Here is a 14,389-nt window from a genome sequence, read left to right on the forward strand (position 1 = left end):
TTTTTTTTTTTTTTTTTTGTTTTTTTTTTTTTTTTGTTTTTTTTTTTTTTTTTTTTAAGGTTCAGATTCAAAGGGAACCGTGAAAAGCGGTCTGAATCCGGTTCTCAGAACCGTGCGGTTCAACCGCGGTTTGAACGATTTCCTGCTTTTTTGGCATAGGCCGGTTCTTATGCCTAAAAGAATCATAATTGTGAGAGGTTCACGGTTTTTCCGGTCAGACCATACGGTCCGGTCCGGGTTTCAAAATCATGCTTAAGACACCAAGGCCTGATATTGACCAAGGTGTGAAGTGACAAAAGGGCACTAGCTTGACTAAAGCGAGGCACCTAATGCTAAATACAATTATTAGACATGTAGAACTTAAAACATATGAACCTCATGTATTAAATTATTATAATTAAGTGTTTTTGAAATGTGTTGCAAGGAAAAATTAGGTCTACTAATTGATTTCAATACAGGCTTAACATGGTTTAGGCTCTATTAATTATTCTAACAGTAGATTTTACAACAAACGAGCTTCAATGTATTAATTAATCTAACAATAGGCTTTACAACAAGTTTCTGTAAATTAATTAATCCTATAATAGTTTTTGTAACATGATTAAATAAATGACAAAATTTGGCCACAAACTTAGTTGTAGCATAAGGACTATAACTCCACTATATATCTTTTTATTAGATGAAAAATTTTGACAAATCCACCATTGGATTACATTTTTTTCTTAAATCCTCCATATTTGTAAAATTTCCTGAAAATCAAAAATCAAAAATTATGTCATCAATCAAATATACAAATTTCAAGTGTTTGTAGTTTTAAAATTATGCATAAAAAATAAATTTATGGATCGAATAGTAAATAACATCCAATTAGCACGAAATTTGACATGCGTGTAAATAACATAAAGATCATGCAATTCAACAGTTAGATTTTTAAAATATGTAACAATGTTAATTTTTTGAGTGAAAGTAGTAGCTTTAGGCTACAACAAAGTTTTTAGACAAACTTTGTCCTTAAATAAATAATCTAATTATAGGTTTTACAATAAGCTTCTTTATATATAATAAAATAAATTTTTTTTTTTATAAGTAATAAGTTTATTGATGTAAAAAAAAAAAAAGGGAGAACACCCCAGTACACAAGGAGTGTACAAGGGTTGAAACAATCAAGAACAAAAATTACAAGAATCTAAGAAATCAAGAAAAGATAAAAATGATTGGTTCCACAATGCAGCCAACTAATCCATTAAAGTTATAAAGAAAAATAGTTTCAAGTCAGATATGGATCTCTCCTTATCTTCAAAGCACCAACTATTTCTCTCCCTCCAAAGACACCACGATAAGCAATAGGGAACCATCAACCATATATACCCATTTCAATGATGACCAAAATTGCCTTGCCAACATGCTAGAAGCCCCATTACAGATTGCGGCATAACCCAACTCACTCCAAACAAACAGAACACCATAGTCCATAGATCCATTGCAATAGGACAATGAAGAAAAAGATGATCAACCGATTCAACATTACACTAGCACATGTAGTACCAATCCAATATCCAAACCTTCATTTTCTGTAGATTGTCAATTGTTAAGCATTTCCTTAAAGCAGCAGTCCAAACAAAGAAAGCTACTCGAGAATGAATCTTTGTTTCCAAATGTTTTTCCAAGGAAAGGAATAATCATTAGAGCCCACTAAGAGACTATAATAATCTTTAACCATGAAGCCCTTCTCTCTATCCGATTTCCAACACATCTTATCCTCCCTAAACCCTCTCACCAAAGCACCATATATGGTATCCATGAAACCAGCCAACGCCTTTAATCCCGAGCATGCACACCCCTAAAGATACTGGCATCCCAAAATAGGGTTCCATTATCAAACTTCATAATCTCAGCCACACTAACCTCCTGATCTTGGCAAAATCAAAACAATTCAAGATAACTGACTGCAAGAGATATTTCGCCACACCAATGGTCTTGCCAAAATTTCACCCTAGACCCATCCCCAATATCATATAGAATATGGCAAGAAAGAGAAGGCCATCCTCGACTAATAGTTTTCCACAAGCTAACACCATATGGGCCATTAATAGGTCTAGTACATCGGCCACCCCATTCACAGCCATATTTCACCGCTATCTTGCCTCCAAAAGGCAGCCCTCTCAATCCCAAATCTCCATAGCCATTTCCCAAGCAAAACTTTATTAAAAAGTCTTACCTTCCTTATCCCCAAAACTCTCGAAGCAATGGGACTGCAGATAGTAGCCCAATTAACCAAATGGAATCTTGGTTCATCACCAATGCCACCCCATAAGAAATTCCTCTGAAGTTTCTCAATTCAGATAGCCACAGCAGCAGGAATAGGAAATAAAGATAGAAAATACGTGGGTAAATTAGATAGAGTGCTTTTAGTTAAAGTAACTATACCTCCCTTGGATAGGTACAAATGTTTCCACCCTACTAATCTTCTTTCTATCTTCTCCAGAATTAAATTCCATATTGTCTTATCCTTGAATTTAGCACCCAAGGGAAGACCCAAATATTTCATAGGAAGAGTACCTCGTTTACAGCCAAGGACAGTCAACAATAAGTCAAAATTATGCACCATACTAACAAGAACCAACTTTGACTTGCCCAAATTTATCTTTAGACCAGAAACCGCCTCAAACCAAATGAGGATCATACGGAGAAACAAAACCTGATCCAGATTAGCATCACAAAAAATTAAAGTGTCGTCTGCAAAGAGGAGATGAGACACTACCAAAGATCTTCCCTCTAAATGACCCTCACCAAAGCTTGACATGTGACCATCATGGACAGCTTTATCCAACATCCACCCAAGAGCTTCCATAACCAATACAAATAGCAAAGGGGCCAATGGGTCACCTTGTCTCAACCCCCTAAAACTCTCAAAAAACCCACAAGGAAAGCCATTTATCAAAATAGAGAATTGAACTATAGATATACAAAAGAAAATCCACCACCACCATTTAGTAGAGAATCCACCCCGTTCTAATAACGGCATAAGAAATCCCTAGTTTACATGATCAAAAGTCTTCTTCACATCCAATTTGCAAAGTAGCCTTGGCAAACCAAATTTCACTCTACTGTCAAGGCACTCATTAGCAATAAGCACAAGGTTAAGAATCTGCATGTTCCTCACAAAAGCATTTTGTGAAGATGAAATTATAAACCCCCCCAACAAGACTAATAGGTCGAAAATCCTTGACTTCAATTGCTGCAATTTTTTTAGGGATGAGAGTGATGAAAGTTGCATTCAAACTTTTCTTAAACTAACCTTTAGCAAAAAAAAAAAAAAAAAAAATGATGAAATATAGCCATAAGATCAGGTTTGAGAATTCCCCAACAGCTTGGAAGAAGGCCATTGGAAACCCATCCGGTCCTGGCGATTTATCACCATTAAAATTATGTACGACATCAATGATTTCTGCCTCCTCAAAGGGTCTATCGAGCCAATTTGCATTATCACTAGATATCCTTGGAAATACTAAGACTTCTGGGAAAGGTCGAACAACTTGCTACTCAAAGTATAAATTCATAAAGAATTGAGTAATACAATCAGCAATCATACCTTGATTAAAAGACAAGATTCCATTAACCATAAGGCTCTCAATACCGTTATTTCTTCTATTGGAATTAGTCATTCTATGAAAAAAATTGGTATTTGCATCCCCCTCCCTCAAGTGAAGCACCCTAGACTCCTGCCTCCAACTAATCTCTTCAAAAAGGGTGAGATTTTCAATATCAGTATAGAGATTAACTTGTTCTAACTTTTCCTCAGCTATTAAGGATGAGTCTCCTCTCTAACATCCAAATCATTCAATTTGTTCCAGAGCTGCCGTTTTTTAAAAGTGACATTGCCAAATTCTGCTTCATTCCATTTTTTTAGATCCAACTTCAAAGCTACCAATTTCTTAGCTAGTATAAAGCTTGGATTTCCTTGGAACAAATAGGAGTCCCACCAGGCTTTCACTTTATCAACAAAATTTTCCACTCTCAACCACATATTTTCAAAACAAAAAGGTGTTCTACCTCTCCGATGACCCCCCTCCAACAGAATTGGGTAGTGGTCTGAAAGAACTTTGGACAACCTTTTTTGTGAAAATAGAGTGATGTGATCCACCAAGAGCAGAGGAAAAAGAAACCGATCTAATCTAGAAGCAGAGGAAGTATTGGACCAAGTACAAAGACTACCTTCCATAGGTATATCCATCAGCCCATGAAGAGAGATAAAATCAAAAAATCCATACATAGCCCGAGTATGACTTGCAGCCCCTAATCTTTCCAAAGGAAAGCGGATTATATTGAAATCACGTCCTAGACACCATGGCTAGTCCCACCAACTAATCAGTCCTATCAGCTCCTCCCACATTTTCCTACGCCTCTTGTTCAAATTTGGCCCATATATACCAGTAAAAGCCCACTCAAATTGATCACCTACATTTTTAAATTTGCATGAAACAGAAAAGCGCCCTACTGCTTCCTCCACCTTTTCCACCCTTCGATCCCACATCAAGACAATACTCCCAGAAGCACCCTTTGAACCCAGGTACAACCAATCTACATATGGACAACTCCATATACTCTTGACAATTCCTCTAGTAATCCATTCAAGTTTAGTCTCTTGCAAACACACAATATCAGGCCTCCATGCACGCAACAAATTACGAATCTGAAGCCTTTTCTCAACCTATTCAATCCTCTGACATTCCAAGAAAGCATCTTCAGGTTCATTTAGGAACAGACAGAGCCCGCTCCCTATTAGTACCACTACGCCTAGTTGAGATAGACCTATAATTAACCTATAATTAATTGAGCTGAATAGACCCTTCAGCTCTCTTATACCTTTCACTCCAGAGCTCTTCAAGTCACGTGCTTTTTTCTCCAAAGCAGCCCTTCGGAGTAATTCAACCTCAACAGCCAACAAAAAAGTGGTTGCTTGATTTTCCAAACCTTTTAGGGAGGTGCAAGTTATCAAACCCGTTAAATCTGCTTTGGAACCACTCAGAGTAAGCTTCTTCCCTCACTGGACTCTCCACACTCACCACTTCCTATTCTTCCATTGCCAAGGGTAGAGAATAGGCCAGTGGTTCCACTACTAAAGGCAACAAACCCCCTTCATTAGGTAGCTCGGCAGACTCTGAACAGGTGTCCAAAACCCAATCCCCCACAAGTACTTCGTTCCCATCACATTGAGTTGATGACACCTCTGAAACGTCTAAAGACTTCAACGGGACCAAGGCCAGTTGGGTTTGTTCTTCCAAAACCTCTGTGGCTTCACCCGGGACAGAGAAATCAGAATCGGCACCGCCACTCTTCTTCCATCTCAGAGTTCAAGCACCCACTGCTCTGAATTCCCCCACTTCTTGCTAACATTCCCGGAATTCTCTTGAAGTATCAAGCGGATGTCTCGCTGCAAGTTCCCTTCAGCATCGGAGGTGTTTGCTAACTCATCAGCCTCATCGGAGCAGAGGAACTCTGTATCGGTCCCGTTGGAGCTGAGGATCTCATTATAGGGCTCATCGGCACCGATAAAGTCAACATTGGCACCATCGGAGACTTTCGTCGACTGGGCAATCCTCAACGAGCTTTGTAAATCAACTTAAGGTTGAGGTTGCTTCGAGATGGCAACCACATCGCATCCTTTAGTACCTCGCATTGAGCTTGTCGAAGTCGAAGGTAAGTTTCCTGGGTTCTGGGTCTCACCATTTGTAATTGTAATTGTTTTCTTTGGTTTGGGCCGCCAAACTTTGATGGGCTTAGGATTAATTTTGGGCTTTGCATTGAAGGGAGCTTTGGGCTTATAAGTTTTGTTATTATCCTTGGGCTTATTTTAGCGGCCCACTTCCTGGACTTCCTTGACTTTGGACCACTTCACCTCACCCACCATCCGGCACACGCTCCAATCCCAGGCAGACATCCAGCATTAAAAACAATTCATTGCCACCTCTAAAGTTTTCTGTAATCTCAACTAACAAATTTGCCTTAGACGTCGCTTGTTTCTTCTCAGCATTCAAGTCGCGCGTATCTTGGCTTTGATTGCTAAAATTTGATTTGGTTAAGGTTTGAAAATTTGGCATTAATTTCTTTCCTTTCCTGCTACCACTACCCTCTCTCCGATCACCCTCCGCTACTGCCAGTAGAAAAGGTTTGGATTTCTCCACTATCGGTTTCAGGACAGAATTGGGTGGCTGTTTGATGGCAAGCGTCCCAGGGACAATGGCTTTTCGTAGATGCAAACCAAACCCTCGCCACCCACTACCCGATTTTCTTTCTGGCACGACAAGAAAGCCTTTCCAACGACCATGGATGAGTTTCGAGATCATTAAAAAACTGCCATGTGCATTGGAACCCAACTGCAAAATAAATACTTTCTTACCATCTCGGAATGTTCATGCAAAGTTACCAGGAGTTGTATTGGACATTAGATCCTCCACAATAGCCAGCAAATGCTTTGCACTCTCTTTGCCCATGAAAACTGATCGGAGAGAATCCTGATTTCGCTCAAAAATGCGTAACATGAAATAAGTACCACCTTCCTCAACTGAGAATTCGAAAGTCTTGACTCAGAAAAAAAGAAGATTGAGCCCCACATAACAACAGTGAAAAACCACCAGTTTTGTGACTAATTCGAGGTAGCCAAGCCTTTTTCATGGCTTAAGGCAGTTGCCTTTGAGCCTTAGAGACGACTTAGTTTAGAGCCTAGCTTGCCTTTGACTACCATGCTTTGTTTTGCATTCAATTTACCATCCTGTACCAGCCAACTCATTAGTTCATATTGAAGTAGATATCAGAAAGGGAATAAGTTGAGGAATGGCTGCAGATAAAGAAAAGAAATAAGAAGGAAGAAAGTAAAAAGGAGCTGAATGTACAATTTATTGCACTATTATGCTAAAATGACAAAAACAGCAACAATAAATACTTGGTTCAACAACCAAATGCCTGTATTTTGATAATGGGATCTAAACTCACATGAATCAGATACATCCGCCATGTCCATGGTATTTGCTCAAGAGATGTTTACTACTATGACACATGAATCAACAGAAATGTGACCTCTGATATCAAGAAAAGGGAAAAAAACTTACAGCAATTGCCACAAGCTCCTCCAGAAGTTCTTCCGAATGGTGCAGAGGCTATAGTTATAAATAAGCAGAAATGTTAAAGTTTCTCCATTACAAAGCAACCTTAAAGGAATCAAACTCTGAGAAAATTGCCCATGTATCTGGGAAAGCAAGATATATAAACTCACCCATTGGGTTGGACCATCAACAGGTGCATTCAAAGGATCATCATGCACCTATGCACCCAAAAGAAGCTTTTAGAAAACAACATATGATCTAAAGAAAGATAATAACATAAAAGTTTAAAAAATATATATACACACCTTGGAGCTCACAGCATTGTCAGATCACAATATTAAAAGCTAAAATGGATAAGATTCTCATTTGTACACTTGTAACTAATAATAAAAACCACCGAAAATTATACAGATGACAAGTCCTATATTCCATTGTACCAATATAACTTATATTTATAATCCTCATCTACTTTAATTTACAGTAACCCCAAGCATGGTACAAGTATATTATTCCTAAAAAAGGCCGATACAAAATTTTTTGGATCCTGCATATTATTGTACCTCCATGAAAATTCCATCAACTCCAACCGCAACTGCCATCCTTGCAATGCATGGGATTAATTCACGAAGACCACCACTATCAACACTCCACCATCCAACTGAACGAAAAGGCGGAAGTTAAGCTCATCACTAAGGTAAAAGGAATGATAAATTAAAATCTGCATGCTACAACAATTTGATAGTACTAAAACAAGTGGAAATCTCATGAAAATAGAACAGGATAGAAACACGGCAACAAAAAGCATTAAGGACAAGCACCCCAACTCAAGATTCATTACAACAAAACACTCATTATCCAAGACCGCCTAATATATACTGCTAACAAATAATCGTTTTCATTTCAAAGGCAGGATTATATGAAGAGGACAGAGTTTGACAAAGAAAAGCTCCTAGAAACAAAGAGTGAAAGTGCAATAAACAAGATAAAGACAGAGATAAGTGTAAGGTTTTATATGATACTTCAAGAGCACTGAAAGGATAACAATGAAAATCGAACCATTATCAGTAATTCCAGATACAAACAGCAATCCCCCATTATATCCATAATTTGTTTTCCTCCAACTGTCAATATAACCAAATGAGAACCAGTTCATTATGATTTTTGCACTCTAAATAATGAAACTTTTATTTTCCCAAAACTATTTCATTTGTTTTTTACACAAACAAGAAACCGTATAAGACTCTCTAGATTTGAAACAAAAATTTTTAAGACTATCGAACCTTTCTCCCAGCAGGCTGTTGTAATGCATGTGTGACATCAGCTACCAGCAGTGGAACATGCAAATCAGAAAATATTATGTAGATGAAAGCAGCATTAGCCTATATCACCTTGAATATTGAGATTGAAAAGGATTAATAAATTACTAAGCATGCAATAATCAGAAGGGAAAAAAAGTTAAAAAAAATTTACTTTGAAAAAATATAGCGGGGCAGTTGGAGGTCACTTTAAACCATTGCTTATGTGTCAACTTGTTAAATGCCTGCCCTTGTGTCAAACCAAATTTTTTTTCTCTTAGTCACAAAACATGTGCACTCATGCAGATTCTCCACTTGACAAAGCATAAGCCCTCCTAGGATCCCTTGTTCCCCTCATTTATACTTTGTTTTATATCATCCACAGATTGACCTGTTTTGCCATAAGTAGCTCCACATTCAGCTCATTTGGTCTACTTAACACTTCATCTTATTAATAATAACAACAAGCAATTAAATATTAAAAAAAAAAAGCTTGCTTACTTAGTTCTTGCATTAAGAATCTAATCAGGGATAACATCGGATTTAGAGAAAAAGCGTTTGAAAGGCAGAGAGAGAGAGAGAGAGAGAGAGAGAGAGCCCTTTCCTTGAAGTTTGAATGCCTGAAGGAAGAATATATCCAAATTCCGGAGACCTATTCCAGGTGCTTTTGGAAATAGTAGAAATGTGACATATTACAATCTTTGAGAGCATATGCTAGTCAAAGATAGCACCCAGCAGTATTGTTTACAGTATGATTTCATGGTTTTCTTTGTTTGTTGAGTTCCACAAGGATTTCTTACCAATTTTTGTATTCATGAATGGATCAGCACATTTCATGAAATACCTAGTTTTTTCTTTTCCTTTATTTTTTAAGCCTTTTGTTTTTCAGGGTTGTGCCCTGCTTCATAATGCCACAACAGATTATTGTAACCTTGGAGGATGCTCTTGTTCCATAACATTTCCTGCTTTAATGAACTTATTCCTAAAAGAAAGTCACAATAGATATTATCCTTTATTTGAAAAAAATAATAATAAAGAAAAGAAAAAAGAAGACATGATTACTTAAATTACATAACATCACAATAAGAGAAGCCTAAAATAAAATGAACTGTTGACTTACAACAGGAGAATTAGCTTCTCTCATCCATTCGAAATTGTGCGGATCAACAATCAAATCATGTAGATGCCAAAACCTAAATTCAGTGTCAATCGAACTAGACAACGAAAATATCAGCAATGCAACTATATTTGTTATCCCAATATGATCAAATCAATGACTAAATAATGCAAAACCGGTGTCAATTCCTAAAATTTTAAGTCAAGTAAGGAGGAAGGGACTGGTACGAAATGAGATTTCACTTTTAAATTGGGCATCATAGGTCGTGGAACTAGCACAAAGGCATTACCAAATGCCATAATGGATGCATAGATGGCATTACGGCTCTACTATATTCAATATATTGTTGTTAAGTTGCATCTTATACCAACTGAAAGGGCTCATAAAGTTAAAGTCAAACAGAGATTTTCAGAGAAGACAAAAATTTATGTTTTATAACTTACTATAGCCAAACATAGTTCCTTTCTCACAAACCATCACATTTGGATTTCCAGCCAATCTAATTTTCTCTGCAGAATTTACCATGACCTGCAAATATGAACATTTATCACTTAGCAGAATTCCCATAACGATACATAGATATGTATCCAAAGCCTTCAGCTAAAATATGTCAACAGAGGTTCTGACTTATTGGAAAAATATCACTCACAGAAGAAGCACAGAACTGACCTTTCTTAATATTGACAATTTACCCTGTCTTGGCTGCCGCAACTAGAAGATCTGTCTGTCATTGCAAGAGGTCACAAATGAACTAAAAATAAGTGGCATACCATATCCTATAAGCTTAAGTCATCAAAATTCCACATCATGAACGGACAAGGTTCCAAATGAGAAAAATATTGACTCTTAACCTGATGACATAAAAATGCTGGAATCTGAATAATATCCGCTACTCTTCCAACTGCTTCACACTGGCAAAATAAGAGGAAAAAAATGTTGGAAACGATTCATCATATGTTGGACACCAATTCAAGACTTTCTTAACTTCTATATTAGTAGTAGCATTCATACATCAAAAACAGTACAGATAACATAACAAGAAGTACTGAAATTAAAAAAAGAACATTAAGCTAATGAAAAGAGCCATCTGCTTATATCATCTACTTATTGGGCCAAATTGTGATTTAATATCTCATGTTATAAGAGAGTATGCAGAGGCAATAAGGCACCAGCCATTAAAAGATCCATCTAGGAATAGATAAACCAAGAATAGAAATGCCACAAGAAGAGTATTTCCTGACATATACATACAAACAGACACACTTAAAAACATGCACATTTACTTATCTTTTGAAAGATTAAACAGAAATTACCTAGATTGTTTTGTGCACATCAGTCACTATAGGGATATCATACGCTAGTTTAACCTTCTCAAGGATCTGCAATCAGAAATAACACGTAGAGTATGACTGGCAATTTTATTGGTCTAGACAAATAATTGTGCTTTGTGCATATGCATCAGTAAACATTTTACAGTCTATTAATGAGAGAGAACACTAAATAATTTTTTTTATATAATTTATTAACAAAAAGCGAAAGTTATGTACAAAGGATGCATACACAAACTAACATAAAGAATTACATGAACAGGAATCAACTTCCCACAAGGTATACAGATACATGTAATTACCAATTTATCATGATGCCAAAAAATGCTCATCCGAACTGAAATTGAAATCCTACCAAATAATACCATTATATCTAGATTATTCCAAAATTTTCACAAATTTTATACATACAATCATACATATAATTATATGTATATCTACGTATATTTGTATGTATCAAGTTACTACAACTGTGACCTTAAAGTATATGTTGAGCATCTTAATCGAAGATCAATAATATCCGAACAATTTGAACATTAGTGAGAAACTGCAAAACCTATAGCTGGCAACACTGCATGTCTAAAATGATATAATTTCATCCCAATCAAAATTTTATGACTTTGATGTACTCTAATGTGATCTAAAGTTATAAGTTGCTGCAACATTCATGGGTGACATGAACCCAAAAATAAAAAAAGGCATTCACGGATGGCATGGTATAGCTTGCCACTTATAGTTGCCTTCATTGCTATATGTGGATATACTTATTTTCTGTGCATCATTTTTTTTTTTTTTATTGTCAACCCTAATTCAATAATAAGAGAGGTTTTGAACATTTGCTTAAGGTCAAGAAAAATAGCTTTTGCTAACAACAGAACAAGCCTTTGCTAACTATATAAACATTATGGTTCTTGATTAGTTTTTTTCTCTGGTTTGATTTAGACTTTAAACTGTTCAAAGAAACTTACATTAACATTTATGAAGCAAAAAAGAAAGTTCGAACTTTATACCAAAAACTTTATAGACATCTAGCATCACCAATATTCAAAATCTCAATTACAACAATGGATTAGAAAAAATAACATGAGCTAGCACCTTTAAGCCTTCAACCATGCCAGGACCCCAAAATGATTTTGAAGATGTTTTGTTAGCTTTGTCAAAGCTTGACTTGAAAACCAGCCGCAACGCAACTCTACAAAATTAGAAAGAACAATCACTACCATAGGAAAAATCTACAAGAGAACATTTTTCAATGCAAGAGCTGAAAAATTGAAATCTTATGTCCCTTTTCTTCTAATGAAAAAAATACAGGGGTCCAAGACTCAGTCCTCTAGCTACAATAACCATAATGATGGAGACAATATAAAGCAAAACCCATCTTCTTCAACCTCCTTTTTTTTTTCTTCAATTCAAATGAAGAAACATAAGTCTTAACAACATTTTGAATGAGAATATAAATAAACCCATATTCTTCAACCTCTTTACTATTTGCATAAAAACAAAACAACTATCTTTCTTTCTTTCTTTCTTTTTTGTTCTTAATGCAAGATTTTGTAACCTCAATAAGAACTTCCAAATAAAAATCAATGTATAGCTGAGAGCTCTAGCTCGAACAGAACCTCCTTTCCTTGTACGAACAAGTTGGATGGTAAGGTTTTAGGTTCAAGGCCCACCGGGTGTATGAGTAACTTACAAATAAAAATATCTCACTCCTCAGTCCTCACCTATAATCGTCGCCACTGCTTCATTGCTTGAATCCAACACTTTGAAATAGAATCACACTTTCCCAATTCAATTCCCCCTTTTCATCTACTCTACACCATCCATTAAATTTAGCAGAACCTTGAATTCCGCTAAATTCAGCGAAGAAGAAGCATTTAACCAAACCACACTTATCATCTGATTGTACAACCACAAACCCATTTGAGGTTATTGCCAGTACTGTATTTAATGCCATAAAAGGCATTGAAAAAACCCAATCCCAATTCAGCATTGGCTGCCTCAGGTCATGTTTGATGCAATAATTACAAAAGCATTACATAGATCCTAAGAGAGAGAGAGAGAGAGAGAGAAACCGTACTTTGATGCAATAGCCTTAATGTGCCTAGCCATTCGAAAAATATGCTCCTCGGATTCAATCACATTGGAACCAGCCAACAAGAAAAATGGGTCCGCTGCCTGTTGAGATTATTAACACATTCATAAACACACATTAGATCATATATTCATCCAAATCCCAAATGCATAATAGTCCATGAATGACACAAATAGTTAAAGAAAGAAGAAAACTTTTTTTGCAACAAATTCAAACCTTGAGCTGGTTAAAGAGCAGTGCTGATGATTCCATCTGGACCCAGATGACAATTTCAAATCTGCATGCAAGAATTTGGTTTCAAACTACATATTTTTGACACCCAACAAATAGAAAGAGGAAATGAATTAAGAAAAACCAAAAACAAAATTCCTACATACATTTTCTCAGCAACCAAACGAAAGATCTGACTGGAAAAATGCGTTGAGTGACTGAGTGGAAGTGTTTTGTATTGTGAATGCTGTAAATGCTTCAGAGCACCGACACAAAAACTGAAAAGATGATAAATCTTTGGGAAAACATATTGAAATTGACAATTTGGTCCCTAACACAGTTACTCATTTTTTCCAAATTTTTGTGACCTCTTTTCTCAAGTCTCTGCTCTCTCTCTCTAAACCGAACCACTCTGACTCTCCATTGACTCACTCTTTAACTGTTTGGTGGTGGTGGGCTCCGATATGGGGTGGGTTTGCTGTGGTGGTTGGCTGCGTTATGGCATGGACGAGTGAGGATAGAAGCACAGAGGGAAGACAGCAATGGAGAGGGGAGAGAGTGTCACACAGAGAAGAGAGCAACGAAGAGGGAACAGAAGAGAGTCACAGAGAGAAGATAGAAACTAACGGTGTTTAGTGGCCAAGTTCTCTTGAGAGGATTAAATTGCTAAGTTTTGAAATTATATTACAATTTTCTAAATTCATCAAACTAATTCTCAAAATGTAAAACAAATCAAACTATAAAATTAGAATAAGGATATTAAAATAAACTTAAATATATGTTGGGTCGGTGTATAAATGGGTCAAAAAATATATTGAACTAAGCCCTATTCGACCCAAGGCTTAAAACAAAACTCAAACCCAACTTAACCCATGAAACCAACCAAAGACATGGGATCGGATGAGACTGGGTCGGTTTCGTTGAATTTATGAGTTTGATGCATACCCCTAACTATTATTTTAGTGAAGTAAAATGATAATGGGCTGAGAGATCATGGGATGCTCCCTTGGTATACACATGACTAATAAAATAATAAAGAAACTAATCCACTTCAGTAAGGCAAATAAGAATTATAAAAATAAACTCAAGGTTCCCTTTTTATTTTCTTTTACTTTCTTGGGAATCAAACACAACTCTAATTGACTATCAAGGAAGGGTGCTGACATGTAAGTATTAGACATATGCTACAGAGGGCAATTCTTTACACATGCAGGGTCTTGTGGTTGTCAGATTGCTTTGTA

At 36.4% G+C, this 14,389-nt stretch overlaps 2 pseudogenes; both read right to left on the bottom strand.

The window, feature by feature from the left end:
- Positions 1-3,530: 3,530 nt before the first annotated feature.
- LOC136061219 (2-dehydro-3-deoxyphosphooctonate aldolase 1-like) lies at positions 3,531-8,679 on the bottom strand (annotated as a pseudogene).
- A 1,197-nt stretch (positions 8,680-9,876) lies between these two features.
- LOC112031123 (2-dehydro-3-deoxyphosphooctonate aldolase-like) lies at positions 9,877-13,815 on the bottom strand (annotated as a pseudogene).
- Positions 13,816-14,389: the final 574 nt, after the last annotated feature.

This window comes from Quercus suber, unplaced genomic scaffold, assembly GCF_002906115.3.
Source record: "Quercus suber isolate HL8 unplaced genomic scaffold, Cork oak 2.0 scaffold_555, whole genome shotgun sequence".
NCBI classification, from domain to species: Eukaryota; Viridiplantae; Streptophyta; class Magnoliopsida; order Fagales; family Fagaceae; genus Quercus; species Quercus suber.